Source organism: Alligator sinensis, unplaced genomic scaffold (assembly GCF_000455745.1).
Source record: "Alligator sinensis unplaced genomic scaffold, ASM45574v1 scaffold55_1, whole genome shotgun sequence".
Taxonomy (NCBI): domain Eukaryota; kingdom Metazoa; phylum Chordata; order Crocodylia; family Alligatoridae; genus Alligator; species Alligator sinensis.
In genome coordinates this window covers 373,710-379,392 of record NW_005842224.1, presented here as the reverse complement: position 1 = coordinate 379,392, position 5,683 = coordinate 373,710, and positions in this window count along the sequence as shown.

Sequence of the window (5,683 nt, the reverse complement as noted above, 5' to 3'; positions counted from 1 at the left end):
ACTCACCTTAGGTTTCAATGCATATGTCATTTTTTTTTTAATAGCATTTATCAAAGGGAGGCATTTTGTTGCCTAGATAATGCTCTCTGTTACCCTATTCTTTTCAATATCCCTCTCCCTTCACTTGGAAGGCAGAGCCTTTGACATTCACTAGGCTGTGATGATTGATAGATAAGGTGCAACTTCCTTTTTTCTAAAGATTTTGTTCTGAAGGTTGCTGCATCTTTAATAAGGCTTATGTCAATGACTCTGGTGTGGTCTGGGACAGTGGTGGCCAACCTTTTTGACTAGCAGCATGCCACAAGTTAAGTCCCAATGCCTCCCTCTGATTCCCTCCCCCGAGCCATGCCTGATTGTTAGACCCAGGACACGGGCAGTAAGTCTAAGGGGGCATGTGATGAGAGAAGAAATCAATCTGAGTATTAGAGTCCAAGATATCAAGCCAGAATCATGATAGGTTCATGGCTGAGGAGAGCCACTGGTTGTGCCAGAAACATGAACAATCAGGAAGAGGCAAGGCAGGCATGGAGCAATACAGGATGGGAGTGGGTAGGCATTAGGACCACAGGGATTCAAATCCAGGTTGGCTGGGCCAGCAGACAGAGGCTGGATCCTCATTACCACCACATTCCTGGTCAGACAGCAGTCCCAGCCCAGCCTAGTTCCTCCCATGAGGATATTAACAAGGAGTCAGGGGATAAGGGGGAACCTATAGGCACTGCAAGCCCCTGATAGGAGGGCAATAAACCCTTCCTACTTCCTGTGGGACTTGTCCCAGCACCCTTGCTTGCGTGTGTGTGTACATGCGTGTATGTGTGCATACACTCCCTAGACCTCTGCCCTACTCCTGTTTGCTGCTGCTTGATTCCAGCCTCACCACAGTCCCTGCCCCTGCTCTGTTTGGACCTCTCAGCTCTGATCTACTTTGACTATGATACTGCCTTGACCCTTTGCCTGAAGTCCTAGATTTCGACTGATACCTGGTGTGACCTTGAGCTGCTTACAGTAATTTGCTGAGTGACCATCTACAGCCTGGCTGACAGAGCAGGCAAGAGCTAGGCACGGATTCAGGTTGGAAAAAGGCCCAAGTTTAAAGGGTTCTAAGCAGGCCAGGAGACACAGCAAGGCAGTCAGTTTTCTCCAGCAGCTCACTAATGTCTGCTTGGGGCTTATAAGGCCTGGGATGACTCAGCCTAGGCTCTGATTCTGCGTCCTGGGGCTGGGTTAGCCCCAGATGGGTATAGACACATTACGATGACAGAGTTTTCGCACTAGGGCACCTAAATGCAGACAGGGGGACTTGAGCCTCTGTCTGTGAGAAGCAGAGTGGGGACAGATCACTGCTGTAAAAGGAGTGTCACTGCCAAGAGCAAGATTAACTTTTTCCCTGGACATAGTTTTATGTGGTGAGTAAAGATCCAAAGCCCTGGCAGTAACTGCAGAATAAGGGAAAACTTAACATGGCTCTTGGTGGTGACGTCTGACAACTCCTTTCAATGCCTGACAACACCCTGCCCCTGTCTGCTCCACATAGCCAGAGGCTCAGTCCCCCTCCTCTATTTTGGGGCCTCTCTTTACTGAGTACTGGAGCTTGTATCCCACACACAGCTGTTGCCCATGGCACGTGTACCATAGGCAGGCCACCCCTTCCCTAGGAGGCCTTCCACCATGAAGGATGAAGGAGTGAAACCCATACATACTAATTACCTCTGTCCCTTAAGAGAAATACACTGTACAGATTTATTTTTGAAGCACCTTTATTCTTTTGCAGGTACTATTTCCATATTTTGCAATGTAGAACCTTTTGCTGATAAATGAAATAGTTGATTAGTAGATTTTTGGATCCATGAATGAGATTTATTCAGAAGCTCCTCTGACTGTGAGAATAGCTTTTGCTTGCCCCACTCATTTTTCCCAATATTGTACAAAAATAGAAATAGGCAGTGCTTCAAGAATTCTTTTGGAAGAATAGAAATTGATAGTAGCTTAAATATAAAACTAGGCTGAGGTTCCTAGAGAAAAATTTGGACACAGAGTGAGGTTTTCTAAAAAATATAGGCACAGATTTTTAAATGTTTACATGATTTGCAACCATCATAGAGAATCATTGGAACATATTACAAAAAGGCAGTTTCTAAGTCAATGGTTCTCAGGCTTTTTTAGACTCAAAGCACTGCCCCCACCCTGTTAGACTCAAGGCACCCCTCCAAAAATGCCAGCTTTTAGTTTTCACTAATTTCTTGATTATGGAAAAATAATAAAGTAATTCTATTGTTGCAAAGATCTTGGAAAGACCATAGCAGGTCAGAAAGTTTTTGATGCTGTGGATTCCTATTTGAAATCTCTGGGCTTATTTTGTGAATCATGAAGATGTCTGGCAAACCTGATATTCTGCAGCAACCTTAAAAGGATCTTATAACACCCCAGGGTGCTGCAGCTGTTCCAAGTCTTTGACTCTAGTTCTTCGCTATTGCGAGCAGCTATGTCACATAAATCCTTTAATTCCTTTCCCCAGCAGTCCAGCTGGAAAGCTATTACAGAATCTCACTCTAATAGAAGCCCGCTTCTGATTTTCAGCCTACGCTTATTCATAGACCACATATACCCATTTGCTCTGTGCCACTGTTGGCATTTATGTTTTAATACCTCTTCTGTCCCCCAACGTGGAGCCGCAATTACATCAGACAGTCTCAGTATTGGTACATCAGTCTGTTCATACAAATCACAGTGCAGGAGTGGGTGTTAGATAGTAAATGCATCAGCAGTGGACCCTGTGTACAGCACCCAGCACAACAGAGCCCCATTCCTAACTATCACAAGTTTAATATTAAAATCCCATTATTACTATAATTCCCTTGCCTAATTGTCAAGGCAATAAATGTAGACTCTTTCTTCTTGAGTTTCTGATAGAAATGACTTTTAAAGGGATTCTGATAGAACTCCTTAAGGGAGTTGCTACCTATTTTCCAGTAGTTGATATGTTATTCTGTATTTAAAGTCTCACCTCCCTAACAGCCTCTCTTCGTTGATTAATAATCTGACAGGTTTAGTCTCACCCACATGAATGTCAACATTATTGCCAGATTTCAACACTTTTACTTTTTTAGCAAAATTGTCAATCGCTGGAAAGCTGTAATCAGTGAGAAGGAACAACTTCCTCAAAGAAAAAAAAAATCAACCACAATGCCATTGTCAGAAACTTTTAATAGTAGATGAGAAAAGGTGGATGAGTTATAGATCAGAAGTACCTTAGTACCTTTCTTCAGCATTAGGAACAGTAACAATCTTCCATTGTGTTAGAAACAAGTACAAGAGACTGACTCAGTTGGGGGTTTTTGTGGGGGGGGTGAGCTTAAGAAAGGCATTCATGATATTCAAATGAATCAATGCCTTACAATACATTTCTACATGCTGTCATGTAGAAAGAGTGACAGGGACTACACTGGCTTTAAATAAGCCCTTCTATAGTGTTAAAAGTGCCAGCAGAAGACTCAAAAGATACTGAATCTACATGGACAGTGCATCTCTAGCAGTTATTAAAGGCATACTAGAGTCTTTACAAACAACAGAAATGCAAAAGGTCTAAATTCAACCTGATGTTGTAAAAGAAAAATAACAGCATGGGGCCAGATCAAAAGCCCATTGGAAGCGATAGAAATACTTCAGTGAACTTTGAATGAAATGTTCATCCCCTCCAAAAAAGCACTTGCTTAAAAGAATTGCTTCTTTTAAAAAAGGCACTCCAATCTTTCCAATCTTTCATACGTTAATGGATATGAATACATTTTTAAAATATAGTTTTGATTGAGTGAGCATTAAATTAGTTCACTAACACGTATCAATACTTGTCCTTGCTTTCAAAATATCACAAATCAGGCAGGCAGATGTCCACTCACTATCATTTGTACATACAACTTGTTGCTGGAGTAATATTGTGGGCAAAAATATTTGTGGATGCAAAATCATACCTGCAAATATGTAAATCCCTGTTACACTTTAGACCTTAAAATCTGCTTTTGGGTTAATGACATTTCTTTTAAACAAATCAAGGAAAACAACTTTAATATATTATCACTCACTTATTGACTATAGACTACTTGCAATTCCCTAAGAAAGCACTTGATTGCTGAATAATTTAATTAGCCCATATCCAGGGAGTAGAAAAGTCACAATAATGACATATAGTTCTAACCTCCCCCTCTCCTTCTGCCCCACAATGCTCCAAATTTAGTTTAGCCAACAGAAAGAAAATAATGCTAGCAGTGCTGTTGTCCCCAAAGGACAGTGAGTTCGTGCCCGGTGCGCTTGTGCTAATAAACACACAGGGGTGAAGGATCCAACTTAATCTTTATTTCTGCGCAGAAAGCGGTGCTTGGCAATCGTTCGCAAAGCAAGCACACCCACCCAAGTGGGCATCAGCCTTATATAGCTAAGTGACAGGTTGAACTTGCTGATGTGGTAAATTGTGCAGCAAGCCCAGCAAGTAACCTCCCTTCCAACCCCACCAGGGACCTCGCTGATATGGCCTTCTCTTCTAGAGAGGTCAGCAAATAAGCAACTAGGCAACAAGCGATCTCCCCCAGCCTAAACAACCTACTCTATGCCCTTGGTTAGATAAAATACTTTTTCAAAACATACAAAGCTGTTCCCAAAGTATAAAAAAACATATAAAAGTTTCAAGGGTACTCATCAAATCCCCCCTTCGAGGCTATGGCCCTATGGAATAAGACCATAGTCCTTGACCATCTTTTTCATCGTCAGGAATTTCCTGGCTCCCTCCCGATTCTTTTGGATCGGATTTGTAACTGATGATTTCACACGATTAACAGGGGAAGGAATGATCTCTTGAATATATCACAACACATAGGTACACATTGTACTCCACAACAAATCATCAAGAAAACACATATACTTGCTACAGCTAACAGGAAAATTTGTTTAAGCCAGAAAAAATTAGGAAGGCAAGAAGTTTGACTCTATCAACTCGGAATTATCTGTCAAATTGAAACAACACATTCCCTCGAACTCTTCACATCCGTGCTTATGCCTCAGCAACGGGTAATCTATGGCTGCTCTATTTTGCAGAGTAGCTCCTCTTAGTTCTTTCATTTCAGTATTGAGGGCAGCTAGGGCCTGTGAAGTTGTATTTAGGCCCTTTGCCAGGGCACAGGCCACCTTACTAAGCTGCCTCTCGGCGTCCACTGCTAGGCCTGGCACCCCTACTATGGAAACTGCTAAGGACACTACCTCGGCCTTACTCAGGAGGTCTACGTCACTATTACAGGATTCATTTAGCACATTCAAACCTCTCTGGTGACGTTTACTAGAGGTCATAGGCATACCTGGTAGCCAGACAGTAAACCGGCCCATAGCACAAGGGCCTCCTCTGGCATTGGCTGGGATATATGAATAGGCAGTCTTCCCACAAAGAAGGAACCACCCCTGGGGTAATACAACATGACCGTAGTTGCAAGATACATTAGTCATGTCTGAGCAATTGAAAATTTTAGTTTCTTTGGTTAGGCTTTTACAAGCTTTGGTACAGTTCACAAAATTGGCACAGCTGGTGTTACCAGGGGAGGTGACTGTCAACAAATCTATTTTAAAGGTACTGGCGTTTCTTTCTGTGGTAATGGTTCCCCACATGGGGTAGTTAGTGTAATTGATTGGAACTCCTATTCCC